The following is a 17640-nucleotide window of genomic DNA, read 5'->3' as shown; positions in this document are numbered from 1 at the left end:
CCCTCTGGTCTAGCCAGACTGGAGCAAAGGTTTATTAGCTCACTTCATCTCATCAGTGTTTTAGCTCAAGTGGACCACTTATGCATAGCACATTTGTAAAAGTTTGTGTAATTGGTCCCCAAACTCAGTGATTTTTTTTTTCTTCACTATATTCCTCTTAAGACATGAATCTGGTGAGATTAAATGTATTTTTGTGATGTGGAACAGTCTTCTAACTACCCAGAGATGAAAGTGGCTGAAGTCTGTGGTCTAGACAAGGGCAGGCATCATTTCGTTGGGTGGCTAGAAGCAGAAACTCTCCTACTTGAGTAGGCTCCCTCCCTCCTTGGGCTTGGCTGACCCTCACAGGATGGGAATCTAATAAAGATGGTTCTGAAATTACTGTTTCCATACCTTGTTGGACTGCGAGCACAGGCAGAGCACATTGTAACATACTCAGGCTTTTCAACTGCATATTTGACTCTTCACAAGAGTTTTATTAACTTAAAATCATTTTTAGATGTATTTTAGGAGCTGGATTTCATTACTACTCAATAATCTCTGATATGTATGAAAGCTCATGCACAAAGAAACCCCTCGAAGTAATGCAAATATTTTATTTCTCATCTCTCCAGAATAATGAGAATTTCATGAGACCAAATAATTCATGCTCCTCTTAATGTCATGGACGCATTACGGATCAGGAATTATATATGACTTTCAGGGTTTTTTCTTCCACTCTGATTGGGTTCCTGAACAAGGTATTAAGCAGATTCCTTATAACTGTATTTTGCTTTTGTTTTTTGTGACCGGAGCCTCCTAGGGCTTAGGTGCAATGTCACTGCTAACTAAATGAACAGTCCTTGTACACGTGGTGCATATTCTGAGTTTGTTTATCACATTTTATGCTAAATGCAAACATCTCTGCATCACAAGGATTTCTTCTTGATAGAACCCAAAAGCTATCAACTCATGTCTACCAAAAATGAAATTACCCTGAGCTCTCAAAATCCCTGTAAACATGAAAGTTAAAATATTGTGAAAGCCCTTGAGGATATTTTAAATGAAGGAACATGACAAAAATTTATTTACTTAAAATAATCTATACTTTTGTCATTTCAAATTGATAAATTATTGACTGTCAGATCTCATATGTTCTGAATGTTCTGCTAAGTTTTAAGCTTTTTGGCTGATATGTACTGAGAATATAAAATCAACAGTGTCCATCAATGTTTTTTTTTAAACAAAACAAAACAAGGCATCCCTGAACACCATCCCTTTTGAAATTTTACTGTATTACGTTTGGACACAAAAAATTTTGAGGACCCTTCTATCTCAGAATGAATAATCTTCAATTAGTCAAAAAGAAAACAAATCGCAACAAAATCAACCATTCAAACAAACAAACAAACAAACAAACAAACCCACAGCCAACAAGTGGAAGCTATAGAGCAGAGTCAAACTGCCCCACAGAGTTTCTATCGTTGTAAATCTCTATAAGGAGAGACTGCCTGGGGCATTAGAACCTCCAACTACCTCCTTCGTAGCCCCAAACTTGTCCAGGCATACCACCAGGGGTCCGAACAGAAGATAGGGACGTAAGTACTCAATCATATCTTGAGAAAGTCTGCAACCACGGTAGTAGCAGGAAGTGCATAGAAAGGACTCCAAGGGTATAGACAGGGTCAAGAAAGAAGGAGATAGAAAGGACTAGAAGAGGGTCAGAAAACACTGCCAGGAACATGTGGCTGTTAAGAGATTTAGGATGACAAACAAGGAACAGGAAAGGACAGGTAAGGCTCCAGAGCAAGCCCGGGGAAAAGCCAGTCACAGTCTAGGGCATGGCAGCTGGGCATTCTGGCATAGCAGGGTGACAAGGTGTGGGAATGAGCTATCAGGTCAACTTCACCCTCTTGGCTCGGGGTAGAGTTCAACCTGTCCATTCTATAGCAACTTGATAACACTTCTGTGGTTTTTTTTGTATAAGAGCAAAATCCAACAGGGACAATTCCTCTGTGCCAGTTCACCTTCCACCTCACTGGCACTTCAATGGGACTCTGTGCCTGTTCCCAGGGCAGGTCCCATGTGACTTCCCAGACCTTGAGAGCTGGCGGCACCCTGCCACGCTTCCACTAACCTTGGATCTGTGGGACTGCACTCCCTGGCCTGTTGGGACTGAGTAGAAGAGTCTGTGGTGGGTGACTGTTGTATTTGGCAGTCATTTGGAAGGGACTGTTAGGAGAAGGACATGTAGTAGAAATGATGAGAAACCAGTTGAGACTTGGGGGTCCCCTGAGGACACATATCATCAGTGGGTGGACTGTGGTCCTCCATGGGAGTGTCACAAGTCTATGGTGAGCCAGTGGGTGCACCTGTAGGGCCGGCTAGGGTGACCAGCTGCTTGTCCTTGGGAGAACCCTATTTGTGTCGGAGTAGGAAGTCCTTCCTTAGGGCTCCCATTGGCTGTCATATTTCAGAAATAGAGGGCCAGGCCTTTACTGTGAGGCGCATGAGTGGACCCAAACTTCCAAACTGTTGATCATCCGCAGATTGCATTCACAGTCTGCCCCAGTCTGGGAATCTGAGGGGGCATTTCGATCCACTCAGATCTTACGCCCAGAGAACAGGTTTGCCTGGAGGCACTAAGATTTTCTGCACCGAAGAAAGTATGTGGTTCTTTCCGGTTTTATCTTGGCAGTCTTTTTGAAAGGAACCTTGGTGGCAACATGGTTACACATGGGGCGACTAACTGAAAGAGACCAGCAGTTCAAAATCACCAGCCACGCTGCAGGAGAAAAACGGGCTGCTTCCTTCCCTAAAGATTTAGTCTCAGACACAGGCCGGGGCAGTTCTACCCTGTCTTATAGAGTCGCCATGTCCTGACGTCGACTCCGTGGCAGTGAGTTTGGTAAGCATTTGCAAAAGGAGTTCTGGGGGCACTGCCATTCGAGTGTTGGGTGGCTAACCTCCCCAGCTTTTCCTTGGGGGGTCTCTCTCAACAAGAAGACAGCTTCACGACACGAGGGCAGCTCTGCTGTTAGCTGCTGCGGTAATGTTGAGTCAGCATCCACTCGATTGTGTCTGCTGTTTGCTTTGTAAGTCACACAACGGTCGGTGCCCCGAAACAATGCCTGTTTCATGCTCCTGACACAGATCAACCCTGGAGTGGATCACGGGCAACCCAAAGTCATCTCCATGAAGGACAAGTTGAATCAAACGCGGTGTACGGTGTACGCAAGGTCTCTTCATTTAATTGACTCTGGTCACTTGTTTGATGTAAAATCTAATTGTGCTGAATTAGGCTCACATTTCATGGGAATCAATAATTCCTTCTCATCAATCTTCTCAACTGTTGGATGCTGACCTTGACTGAGGCCGGGAAGCCTGTCAAGATGTCGGCCAGCTGGGCGCACATGGTGGGTGACCAGGGGCTTTTCCAGGGACTGTCGTCACCAGGATTCTGGCAGAGCCTTTGCACCGGGGCAGGCAGCAGGTGAAGACGTAATTCGATGTCACACCACCGCTGGGTTTTCGCAAAGTGAGTTTTGTCGGCCTTCGATTTGCTGAGGCTGGAGTAAATGATTCTAAGCTGTGCCATTTGATTTGAACAAAGAGATGAGTTGGGAAGAAAAAGCAATTTAACATTTTAGTATTTGATACTAGACTTGCCGCTGTGAAAAAGGTTAGGAGAAGGAGGGAAGCCACACTTGCTTCCTCTACCTGTAGGTCAGCTGAGGCCAGCGTTCGCGTTCCGGGGATTTGCAGGTGAACATGGAGTGTGTCGAATTGCTAGCGTGAAAGACCCACTTTGCAGTCGGCGGGCTTGCAGGCTGGTTCTGTGGTATAACGTTGGAGAAAAGGCTGAAATCAACCAACAGATGGAAGCTGGCTGAAGCAATTAAGCATCGAGAATTCAATCCCTCTTTACACAAGCTGCCCAGAATGTTAAATCACACATTTGACCAGCAAGATGGGCAAAGGAAGAAACATATTTCTGCTCACAATACCCTCTATATTTAATATATTCTAAGCACTCCTGAACTAGGAATGGGGATCCTGGACTTCGCCGCGTTAAGAGTAATTTCACTTTATACCATTTGAATCCTTCAAAATAGGCCTGCAGGGAATTGTGAACTCTAAAAGCAATTATTCTGTTATTATTTGCTCTTGGTAGCTTGTATTTTAGTTCAAACATTAAGAAAAGTCTCTCTAGTTAAATCCATGGAGTCAATTCAACTGTCAAACAATAAAAAACATAGAAAGAAATAGGTCTGTTATTATTAAAATAGGTAGCCTCGATAAAATATTGTATCTAAGTTATTGTTTGAGAAGCATATTTTCCTATGATTCTGCAATAGGAAATTTGTCATCATAACTACTTTAGCTTTGGTAAGGCAACACCTAGAATTTATCATCTTATTTACCTAATTAAAAATGAATGTTTGCACTATGCAACTGTGCCACATTGTACTGCTACTAGTGATTTAGTAGCACTAAAAATAGTTTGAGTAGCATTATTTTCTAATGTAATTTTTTGAACAATTTGAGCCACAAAATAAGTGAAGTAGCATTAGATTATAACTTAAAGTTTAAAATTAAAAATACATTATTCAATCTGGGTATATTTACTTGTTACTTATTAACAGATTAGGTTTGAAAGACCAAGGAATTATAAGGAACATGGCATTTATGAAAATGGAGGAATATGACATCAAATCAGAAAATGGAAAGGAACCACATTATTAAATTATTGCTACATTTCGTCATTATATAACTACTCAAGCACAGAGAAGCATGGCCCAGCCATCATTACCACATATCCTTAACCATCACATTTAGAGTGACTCTCACCTCACACTCAAGCATAAATGTTAATATGCAAGATAACCAGAGAGTAGGTTTTTAATCATTGTTGTAAATGTGAAATGTCATATAACATGATTGTCAATAAGCATGAAGTAGGCATATCTCTTTCCATAGTCTCTCCTCATCCTATTCAGAGAAATCAAGAAATACCGTTTTAATGTATAATGTAACAAATGATTCAAAACCAAGAAGCATGCAACTTAACCTCATCTCTGCTATTCTGCGATTGTGTCAAAATTTCCTATATATCAGGATCATTTCCTTTGACTTTCCACACCTGACTATGGTCATCGTGTATTACAAATAAATAAGTGAATGGAGGGGTAAGGCAAAGCCCCTATGCAGAAACTTTTCAAGTGTTTAGTTTCTGTGCCCTTAAGTTGGGTGAGTGTGATGGTTTTGTGCCAACTGGGCTTGGGCAGGATCCTCAGTAGTTTTGACGTCACATCATGTCAACAACTCTAGGCTGCCCTGTGTAAGGTGGCAACCTCTCACTCAGAGAGTGCCTTGATGACATCTCCTTGGAGCTGTTGCCTCAAAAGACGAGGCAATAGATGCTTCTCCTCTTACTTTCTTCCTGCTGGCCTGCATCCTCCATCTGGTTTCTTGGGACAGGAACTGGTGTCCTCAATATTACTTGATAATTGTGGGTGCCATTAGTGGCCTGTCACAACATCTGATCTGCCATTCAGACTATGTATGCATCAACCAACTTGCTCTCTTGCCTTCAAATCCATTTTCTGGCTTCCTTGGGTCCCAGCCCCAGCCACTAGGGAAGTCAAGGAAGGCCTCCAGCTTAACCTCCCTTTGTGAATCTGGAAGGGCTTCAGATCACCATCTGACCCACAGACTGCAGCTGGACTGGGTTTGGATCCTCTGTGGAATGTCTGGATCATGTCGGGATATACATTTTTCTTGATACAAACTTCTCCCTAAATATACCTCTGTAAGTGTCACCGGGTTTGCTTCTCTGGAGAACCCAGCCCAACACAAGGAGCATAACTCCACAGTCCTTGGCCAAAGAAAAGTAATTTTACAGTGACCCAACATGAAAAACAGCATGTCAGTCAAATGATCAAAGTCAACATTAATAGCCATCAGTCGTGACGGTAGGAAAGACCTTTGACACGGAGCAATGGAAACAGCACCTTATTCCATGATCTTGAACAGAGTCACATCGCATGGAAACCATGAAACAAATTCTACTGGAAGGGTATTCTAAAAAGCACCACCCTGAACTTCTCCAGATTGTCAAGGTCATAAAAACTATTGTCAAGGTCATAAAAAACAGATGAAACTGTCATAGTCACAAGGGCCTGAAGAGTTGCAATGACCAAATGGGCAGAGGGGATTTCTCAGCCCAATCTTCAGAGAGTTGTGATTGTATTCTTGTCACTCCTTGTAGCAATAGTTGTATGATTTTCTGCTACCCAGGAAGATCCTTGGTGGCCCATTGAAATTCTAAATTTGTTTATTTATGGAATATATGAAAATCCAATGAAAGCCCATCAATTATGTTAGTATATACACAAAAAGGAAATAATTTAGCATAAATATATGTCTAAAAACTTCCTCACTGCCATTGAGTAGATTTGGATTTACTAGGTCCTCTAGGACAGAGTTAACCTGCCTCTCTAGGTTTCTAAGACTGTAAATCTTTATAGGAGTAGAAAGCCTCACCTTTCTTATTAGGAGAGGCTAGTGGTTTCAAACTGTTGACCTTGTAATTAGCAGCCTAATGTATATGTATCTCACTAAACTACCAGGGCTCCATTTAGGGATAAATATAACCCAATATGTATATAATCTATAAATTATCAAGGGTTCATGAGGGTAGGAGGGTAGGGTATGGAGGGGAAAAAAAGAGGAACTGATACCAAGTGCTCAAGTAGAAAGAAAATGTTTTGAAAAAGATGATGGCAACATATGTAAAAATGTGCTTGATACAATTGATGTATGAATTGTTATAGGAACCCCCAATAAAACGATTTATTAAATTTAAAAAATATATTTAAAAGAATACAAACTATCTAAGTATGCAAAGATAGATATTCCACATCCATAAATATAGGGGCTTGATAATATTAACATTCATGTTGAAGTGGAAGCTGAAAGTCTCAGTTTGATGATTTTGGAGGGTTTCTTTTTTTTTTTTTTTATTTTTTTAAAAAGCATTTTACTGAGGACTCCTACAACTCTTATCACAATTTGTAAACACATCCATTGTCTCTTGCACATTTGTACATATGTTGCCATCATTGTTTTCAAAGCATTTTCTTTCTACTTGATCCCTTGGTATCAACTCCTTATTCCCCTCCCCCCCCCCACTCCCCATGAACCCTTGATAATTTATAAATTATTATTTTTTCATGTCTTTCACTGTCTGATGTCTCCCTTTACCCCCTTATCTGTTGTCCATCCCCCTGGGAGGGGGTTATAGGTAGGTCATTGTGATCAGTTCCCCCTTTCTCCCCTCACCTTCACTTTCCCCTTCCCCTCCTGGTATGGCTACTCTCAATATTGGTCCCGAGGAGTTTATCTGTCCTATAGTCCCTGTGTTTACAGCAATTATCTGTACCCATCTACATGCTTGGTCTAGCTAGATTTGTAAGGTAGAATTGGGGTTATGATAGTTTGGGGTAGGAAGCATTAAAGAACCAGAGGGAAGCTGTATGTTTCATCGGTGCTGTACTGCATCCTGACTGGCCTGTCTTCTCCCTATGACTGTGCTGTAAGGGGATGTCCAGTTGCTTACAGATTGGCTTTGGGCCTCCACTCTGCACTCCTTCGCCCCCCTCATTCACATAATTTTTTTTTTATTCACATGATTTTTGTTCTGGGTCATTGATGCTTGATACCTGATCCCATCGACACCTCATAATCACACAGGTTGATGTGCTTCTTCCATGTGAGCTAGATGTTTCTCAGCTAGATGGCTGCTTTTTATCTTCAAGCCTTTCAGACCCCAGATGCTTTATGTTTGATAGTCGGGCACCATCAGCTTTCTTCACCACATTTGCTTATGCTGCACCCACTTTGTCTTCAGCGATCATGTTGGGAAGGTGAGCTTCTCAGAGTGAGCAAGGCTGATTTTTAAAAACTGGCAGGGGAGATACCGTGATCACAAAGGTGGTTTTTCCAGGGCGAGGCTTATCCATTGCACTCCGGATGTGCTGACCACTGTGATTTCCCCAAAGGTGGGAAACTCGACTGCATAATTTGTGGTCGTGGAGGACTGCGTTTGCGCTCTCCCTTTTGCAGTCATGACTTCATGACCCAGGTCTGTGCAGAGAGAGGCAAAATGTAATCTCGATTTTGGAGGGTTTCAAACAAGAATTGAAATGTGAAAGATTTACAACGTGAACAGTTAAATTTTATTTGCTGACAAATTACAGAGAAAGATCTTACAACTCTTTGAATATGTTAGCTGTTTCTTGCTTAAGTTTTTTAATGACAGATGATTTATGTCCAAAGTATGTTTTACCTTTCTCATTGGTGTGTCATGAGTATTTACTTTCTTGCACAGAATGACATTTAATAGATTTAATTAAATATAGTAAGAAGGGGTGTCATTGATCACTGAAGACAAAGTGGGTGCATAAGCAAATGTGGTGATGAAAGCTGATGGTGCCCGGCTATCAAAAGATAAGCGATTCTGCTGTTTCAAGTCATCAACACGTTAGTATTTGGCTTGGTCTCACACTCCTCAGAACTGCCACAGCCCTTTGTTCCATAGTTTATTGCAGGAGGATGGTTACTGTGACACTTCTTAGAATCATTCTAGATCTCCTCTTTTGTTTTTATATATATGTGGTAGGCAGATTAATAAAACCAATTGCTGTCAAATCAAATTCAGACTCATGCAGCCCTACACAGCAGTTCATGACTGCCCCCATAGGATTTCCAAGACTGTATCTTCACAGAAGCAGACCACGACGTCTTTCTCCTTTGGAGGGTTTGGTGGGATTAAAACACAGTTTTTGGAGTCAGCCAACCAGTGCTTAACCACTTGCCGTGGCTCTGCAGTGCCGCAGTAACAGAAATCCCTCAGGGGGTGGCGTTCACAAACAGAAATGTGTTCTTTCTCTCACCATCTAGGAAGACAGAAGCCTGCCAGGTCACTGGCCCTCAAGACTGTCTCCTGGAAGCCTTTGCCACTTTTCAGATTTTCCATTTCTACACTGCTCTGTGGCCATGATGAGGCAACACTTACTAAAAGTGTTAGTTTTATTATAACAAAAATCTTCACATGACTTCAGAATTTCTTCGGCAATTTTCTAGTGTTTAAAAATCTTGGGGAAAACCATCCTATGTTGGATCATTTTCAAGTTTAGCTGTGAAATTATAGATTGCTCCTGTTTACAATTGCTTGTAAAAACAAAACAAAGCAAAACTTTGTTGGGTGTTTGAAGTAAACTTGATGCCAAAGTCAAAAGAAAACCCCCAACTCATTGCTGTGGAGTCAGATTCCGACGCACAGGGACCCTGGAAGACAGAGCAGAACTATTCCATCGGGCTTCCTGACCAATGTCAATGAAACAAATATTCCCAGCTTTCACTCGGGGAGAGGGTCCAGTTTGGTTAACAGTCAAATGCTTAACCACCATGCCTCTAGGGTATCAAACTTTTGAGATTAAATAGGTGAAAAAATAGGGTTATTTATGAACTACTGATGTCCCAGTGGTTCACCAATTATAATTGGATGATGTGCATCATACTGATCAAATACACCTTCATCATTTTAGGACTTGGACAAAATAAAAATATTATAATTCTATTAATATTAATATAGTATTATAGTTTACTAGCTAACTTGTTTTCCTATTGAGTTTTGATAACAGGGACAATTTTGCCTTGTTACCTTACAAGCTCTACTAATCAGCACATTAGTTGCTTCCAGCTTCTTAATTTCAGGGAATGTAAATGATCAGCTAGCAGAAAACAAGAAGACAGAGACTCCTTAAGGTAAATTACAAATTAATGCATCTTTATTCAAATAGAATTTCAGAATAACACCATGTTAGTCTTTAAATAAGGTCGTATCACTCCTTTGAAGACATGCAGAGGTGGTTTCTGCAAATATCCTCAGCCTCAAAAGAGAGGATGGAAAAACTCAGACAAGAATTGGAGATTGGGAAACAATTACTTGAAGATTGATCTGGGTATTGCAAATTGCCAAAATGGTTGTGTATATCTGTTGGGTTAATTGGCTACAGAGAATAAGTACCATGCCCTGGTGGCACCCTAGTTATCTGTTGGGCTATGAACTATTAGGTCATTAGTTTAAAACCACCAACCATGACTCAAGAGAAAGATGTTTTTTTTTAATTCTTGTAAAGGATTGCAGTCTCAGAAACTCACAGAGGTAGCCCTATCCTGTCCTATAAGATCTCAATGAGTCAGCATCAACTCGATGGTAGTGATTTTTGGTTTGATTTGGTTTGGGGAATGTGTTCAGTAAAGGTGACTGACCAGAATTGCCTTGGATATTAGAAAACAGCTGTCAAAAACCTAACAGCTGAGTGGATCAGTATTTTCTTTGGCTTGTAAATCTTTGCTATCATGATGAATGTTTAGTTTAGTTTTGTTTGTTTTTATTCATAATTCTTTCTACTTTTTCTAACTTCACCCTTGCAGATAGAGATCTTTGGGAAGGCCATTTGTATAGTCATCTTCCAGGGAAACATGCTGGTGAGAAGAAACAGATAATGACCAAGGTTTAGAGTTCACCCAAACGACTCTGGGAAACCTTAAAGGGAGACTGGGATTCTTATGTCACTAATGGGTTGTAGCGTGTATTAGACACTATAAATTATCAAGACTCAAGTAGAAAGAAAATGTTTTGAAAATGATGATGGCAACATATGTACAGGTGTGCTTGACACAATAGATGGATGTATGAATTGTGATAAGAGCTGTAGGAGTCCCCAATAAAATGATTTTAAAAATTTGCTCCATTTGTTAATGCCTATATGTTCTCCAATTATATACCAAAGTGTACCTTAAAAAATCTTACATCTGGAGCGTTTTCAAAATAAAAAATCACAATGAAGAACAATTCTGTGTAGGTAAAAAAATGGGTTCTGAATCTAACGTCACAGTGCTTAAAATTATAGGATGATCTCTATGTTCATAGAAAAGATTTTTCAGGGAAAGAATAGCTCTAGATTACCTTGCACTCTTATTGTTCATGTAAGTCTTATGGGAAAAATTGTCCAACTATAATAAAGCTGGAGATTAGTTTAGCAGCGTGTTTCAATTTCAGCACACTGGAGTTACTTTATTTAATTTTTCTTGTACAGAATGTTTCATTGAGCATGTATTTAAGCTGACAGCACTTCACTACATATTCAGAAAATATTATTATAATTAAACTTGTTTTATTTGATTTTTTTCTAAATGTAAGGATCTGTATTCAAAATATCAGATTATATGTGCTAAAATGAAAAGATAACTATGATTTCAATATGTTTGTGGAAAAATTCTGTTCTTTTATTTCCATTTTCCTATGAACTTTTGAAGTCCTCTTGTATCAAAGGTCTTAAAGATCTATTCTTAAATCTTACTGTAGGTAAATGTTGTGGAAATGAGAAATTTCTGCTCTTTAGTATTGGCTACACAATATATGTTATATGAATTCTTAGTTTTTAATATTTCATATATTCCTTTCTAGCCCTAGAGTCTCCAACCAAGCTACAATGTATATAATATTGGCAACTAAAATTTTAAATTGGAAGTCAAAATATACATATACAATGACCACCACCCCTAAAAGAAAAAGCCAAATACATTAAAAAAATAATTTTATTGGGGGCTCATAAAACATCACAATCCATCCATAGTGTCAAGCACATTTGTACAAATGTTGCCATCATCATTTTCAAAACATTTTCTTTCTACTTGAGCTCTTGGTATCAGCTCCTCATTTTCCCCCTCCCTCCTCCGCTCTCCTTCCCTCCCTCATGAACCCTTGATAATTTATAAATTATTACTTTTTCATGTCTTGCACTGTCCAATGTCTCCCTTTACTCCCTTGTCTGTTGTCCGTCCCCCCAGGAGGGGGTTATAGGTAGGTCATTGTGATTGGTTTCCCCTCTCTCCCCCCACCTTCCCTTTTCCCTCCTGGTATGGCTGAAATAGATCTATGTACGTATATTTATAGGTTTAGTATTAAGGAAGCAGATGGACATTGGGCTTCTACTCAAGTACTCCCTTAACACAAGAACACTTTGTTCTAATAATCCAGCACTCTGAGATGCTCACCTTCCCGGCACGATCGCTAAATATGTTTTTAAAGCAACTGTTGGCTCTACAGATGGTGAAATGCAGGGAAGTTCTTTGTGTATGTGTGGTTGTTCCGTGCCATTGACTTGCTTCTAACAAAACAAAACACTGCACACGCTTGTCCCATCCTCACAATTGCTGCTCTTTGGACCCATTGTTGTAGCCACTACGTCAATCCATCTTGTTGAGGTCCTTTTGTCTTTATGGCCCTCTGCTAAGCATGGGGTCCATTGCCAGTGACCAGGCTCTTCTGACAACATGCTCAAAGTACATAAGATGAAGTCTTGCCATCCTTGCTTCTAAGGAACCGTCTGGCTGTCTTTATTCCAAGTACCACTTGTTTTCATTAGTCAATGTGAACATCACCGGCTCCAAGCCTAGAAGATAAATGAGGTATTTCTGGGTCAGGAGAAGGCTGGAGCTGAAGAAAGTCCATAGTGCACCTATCATCTTATTGCTATAGCAACTCCTGTGGTAGGATCAATATTTGGAAATCAATGGAGTGCCACTAGGTCACTGTGTTCCCTTCCTCAGCAGTCTTTCAGCTTCTCATCGTTATGTCACTTATGTCATCCATGACATATATGACTTATCTGTCTTTGGATATTAAGAGTCGGGAGTCACTTAATTAAGACTTAGTTGCTGCTTTTAGGTACTGCAGCTGACGTCTGACTCAGAGGACTCCTGTGTAGAAGAGAACCCAACACTGCCCAGTCCTGCACCGTGCTCATCACCGTTATCTGTGAACCCATTGCTGGAGCTATTATTTCGATTTGTCTCATCGTATATCTTCCTCTTTTTCGCTTTTCTTCTGTTTTTCTACGCTTGGTGTCCTTCTCCATGGACTGGTCCCTCCTGATAACATCCAAAGGATGAGGGACACCGTCTTGCCATCCTAGATTCTCAGGAGCATCCTGGCTGCACTTCCTGCAGGAGAGATTTGCTTGCTTTTATGGCACTCCCTGCTATATTTAACCATCTTCTCCAACATCGTCGGAGTTACGAATAATAATTTGAAGTGGAATTCTTCCAAAATTAAATATTGCGTTAATTCCCTTTTTTAACACGATGATGTTTTTTGCCTTTATAATCTGTGTACTTAGGAAGAGGTGGAAAGATTGTGACTCTTTTATTTACGTTAAACTAAACTTAAGATAACGTTGCCATTCTGTGTAAGGGACACAATCCGTGGTCAAACCTGGAAGTGGCAAGGTTTGATGATGGGGGTCAAAAACTGTATAATCATGACAAGAGTTGTATGTGTCCCCAATAAAAAGATTTTAAAAAAGAAACAAACAAACAAACAAAAATTGTGTAATCTTAGAAAGGGAAGAAAATGTCATTACTCTAAAAATGTTAATGTTATAAGACCATTTTGTTGTTGTTATTGTTGTTATTAAGTGTTGTCGACTCAATTTCCATACACCACCTCCTCGTGTGATGTAGTAGAAGCCTTACCCAGGAGGGTCTTCTAGACAGAGCCCTTTAGAGCAGCAAATCATCAGGTTTTTTTCCCCAAGGAGCAATTGGGTGGAATGTCACTGCCAACCTTGGGGAGAAGTGGACACTTGCCCATGATGCCAGGAGGCCACCTCCCAAGACACTTTCAATGGCACCAAATTCGACGTCCAAATGAGTGTGTTTGTAGTATTTACTCTTAATTTTTAAGCTCACCTGGAATTTTTTTTTACATATCAAATGAGGTGAGATTAATCTGAACATTATTCTAGAAGGCTAAATAATTACCAAGGATCCTCAAAAAGTTTGTGGGAAAATCCCCTTATCTTTTATTTCACGTATTCATGAACTTTTTGAAGCTCCTCATAGAGTTCTCCATTTTTGACTCATCTAACTCTTATCCATTAATTTCTGTGTGTCATTCTACACATGCTATGCTCTAAGTTTAGAAAAGAAAACATGCCAAGAATTTTACGAAGTACCTCTTGCACAATATACTTGTTTCTCTAAGTCTCCTCTGGATTCCACTGTCACCCATCACCCATCACCATTACCCCTGGGGCTATTTAAAAAAATTATCATAACAAATATTTATAAATGTCCCCACGTCACCAGAATATTAAAGGTAATTCTACTAGATAGATGTAGTAATAACAGGGGTCTGCATAAGTGGGGGATTCTTCTTCTTTTTAATTTGAATAACCTTTGGAATTTAAAATATAGAGCAATGTTTTTGTAAGGTAGGTAAATTTCATATTAATTGAAAAATGCCTCCAAAACTCAAGTTAACTCTTAAAGAATAGTTTTTGTTGTTGTTCTTTTTGAACTTTGTATCTGCAATGACCACCTTCAATGATGTGTGAAACCATTAAATGTTTGGAAAGTTGCAAACAGATCATTTCGCTGGTTTCTGAAGGGGTCCACACCCGGCTCAAAATCTAGCTAACAGTGGTTCAAGTGTTCCCTCCCCGCTGAGTGTGATCTTGTTATTGCAACATAGCCTTCTGATAATTGGTTCAGGGCTACTGACCTAGTGAACATATTTCATTTCTCTTCTTTTCCACTTGACAGACCAAAAGAACTCCATTTCTACCAGAAATAACAGGAGAACACTGTCCTGATGCTGCTACAAGGTCATGTAACGTTTCTAGCCCTCAAAGGGACAAAGTAACTTATAGGCATCTGGATGGATTTACTGTCTCCTAGGACATTGTCCTTTTCAGCTAAATTTATAATGTCAAGTGGCAAGTGACAACTCATCTCTGTGTGTAAGAGAACGAAAGCTAGACACCATGAAGTCCCATCATATTCTAGGAGTTTCTGTCTTCCAGTATTCCAGGACCCTCACCACGGTGAAGAACAAGGCAGTACACCTTGAACGGGTGACCCCAGGGAGGTGGTTAGAAGGACTCATGTGTTTTTGTGCATTTTAGAAGCACAGAAACTGCAAATGAGTGACCCCCTCCGACTCATTTATCCTGTGGCCAGAAAACCCTGCCTGTTCCAGGAAAGGGCCATTTTATAGATTCCACAGCGCTGGAAGTGTCTGAAGCTGAGGGATGCAATTGGAGGTTGGTGACAAGATTAATGGGATAATTAAAGAAAGGTCTCTTGGGGACTTGGGACAAAGCTACACTTTCTTTAGAACATACAGTGCTTTCTGTTTGGAAAGAACTAGGGAGCCTACATACTGGACCACAGCTAACTAGGTAACTGCAATGCTAAACTGGCATCAAAATGACACGTCTTGCCAAAAAAGCCGATGTGCTCTGGTGAAGTTAAATATTCTCTCAGAAAACCTTTCCTGATTAAGTGGAAGCAGTATACAGACTTGGCAGCTAGGGTCACTAAATACACAAGTTTTTTCAATGATCACGTTCCTCAACCTCCTCTCATAGACTAACCCTGTGGCCCTTAAAACCTCAGTCCCCCAAAGAGGCACTGAAGGAGCCTGCCATTTAAAGGAGAGTTTCTTATGATCACCTCACATCAAATAAAAATGCCTCATTGTTCTTTAAAGGCACCTGTACAGGAAAAAGAGACTAAGATCCTGGGCATTCAGAGGGGGCAGGTTGGGGAAAAATACATCTCAGACACGCCTTTGAGCCTACAGGGGATTGTCCTCTCTGCTCAGAAGGTGAGTCTGTATGCAGCCAGCAATGACATTGATCATTGGGAAGATTCAAAAAGGTGGCTGAGAAGAATTGGAAAGAAGAGGTAGAGGCACAGGATTCGACACATAGGAGATGCCTACCTCCAAGTAAATGAATGCCAATCTCACCAAATCTCCGAGTTATTGATAAGCTGTTGATTCTGCCCCACATGGTGTCAATGTCTAACTTATGCCTGGACAAGCCCTCGGTCCCATTTGCATGGCCTTTGACTCATGAATGTACCTATTCTTAAAACATCGTCTTGTCATTGGGCTTTCGTTTTGGGTTCTTCTTATTGTGGTCGAACAGTGTATGATGGCCCGGGACTACCATATATTTACTATTTCCATGTTCTTTCCTTTCCTATGCTCTGTTTCAATCTAGCAGACATGGTTTTGCCCTTGTGTGCTATGGAAAGTTTTGCCCTATCCCCTACCCTCACTGTTTGTGCAAATAGTGTCCAGTCACTTAGGCCTTAATCTGTACAAGTCAACAATTTGTGTACGGTAGTCTAAAGAGCTGACTTATCTATGTATAATTTCCTTTTTTCAACGGTGTTTTAAATTCCATACCATTGACTAAACTAATGATACTATCAGTAAAATTATCTTATGTCTCGTGGGAATAATTTATATGGTTCTCCAATAATATGATAATGATGTCACCTAAAAGAATCTTTGGTGCATGTCAATAATCCATGTATTGCAAGTTAGCTTACACTTGTTTAATCTCCATTTTTCAGTTGTGTTTTAGCTATATTACTATGGGCTAACTCAACGACACTATAAACAGAAGGATCCTTTGCTCCAGGGAGAAGATCGATAAAATTCTCTAATAAAATGACAAATATGTCTCTAAGGTGAACCAAAGGCAGATAGAAAACAGATTTAGGAATGGATTTGGGGTACTTAATCCCACCTCCAGTCTAAGAACAATTAGTTCTTAAAGCATGGCCCTAGTTGAGATGTGCCCTCGTGAGAGAAACAGGGATGCTATGGGTGCTATAGGAAAGCATGGGGAAGAAATTTGATGATGCTCTGCTATCAGAAAGAATAGCATTTGGGATCCTAAAGGTTCCTTTACAAACAAACCCATCTAAGTGAGATGTCAACTAATCCTACTTGGACAGCACACCAACTTCAATGATCTAAGGATTGTAAATTATATAATCAAATCCAAAGGATGGAATGTTATCAGAGTTTAAATTGTGAAATTCTCGTTTGCAGAAGGCTGTGGATGACAATGGAAGCCCAAACTACATTCTCAGGATCTACACATGAACTAAGTCTCTGGTGATTCCCCTCTTACCATAACTGAAGGATAGTCATTGCCTGGTTATGTGACAGAGCAAATTGGAGAGATTATTACAGTAGATTAAAATGATAAATCTGGTTTTATTATTTAAAATGATAAATCTTGCTTTTTCAGTTGTTGATTGATTTTTTTGTTGTGTTGTATTAGTTGTTGTTGTTTTATTTTTTGTTATTTGTGCTTTGCTTGTTTTCCGGTGTATTATTGTCTCTGCATGTCTATCTGGACAAGACAGGCGGGATGAACAATCTGGAGGAGAGAACAATGGGACTGAGGATTCCAGGGGGACATGGGAGAGAGGGAGATGGGGTAAAGGAGGGGATGCCAACAAAACCAGGGACAAAGTAAGAATAAGAGATAAAAAATTGATGGTGAGGAGGGCATAGGATGCTTGGGATTGGGGAGGAGGGGGTTTGATCAAGGGCAATGTAGCTGAGAGGAATTACCAAAACCCGAATGAAGGCTGAACAGGATAGTGGGACAGGAGGAAAGGAAAAGGAAATAGAGGAAAGAGCTCGAGGCAAAGGACATTTATAGAGGTCTAAATACAGGCAAGTTTTTATGTAAATACATTTATATAAAATGATAA

General features: G+C 40.2%; 1 non-coding gene across 1 annotated transcript; it reads left to right on the top strand.

Annotated features, from left to right (window-relative positions):
• The first annotated feature begins 7942 nt into the window (after positions 1-7942).
• Positions 7943-8101, top strand: LOC115871717. The gene has a single exon (XR_004047438.1). It is a non-coding gene; the product is annotated as a U1 spliceosomal RNA (small nuclear RNA).
• Positions 8102-17640: the final 9539 nt, after the last annotated feature.

This window comes from Echinops telfairi, unplaced genomic scaffold (assembly GCF_000313985.2).
Source record: "Echinops telfairi isolate 266 unplaced genomic scaffold, ASM31398v2 ScPeMD7_7400;HRSCAF=8409, whole genome shotgun sequence".
NCBI classification, from domain to species: domain Eukaryota; kingdom Metazoa; phylum Chordata; class Mammalia; order Afrosoricida; family Tenrecidae; genus Echinops; species Echinops telfairi.
The sequence above is the reverse complement of the archived record's forward strand: the minus strand, read 5'-3'. Positions and strand labels throughout refer to the sequence as shown.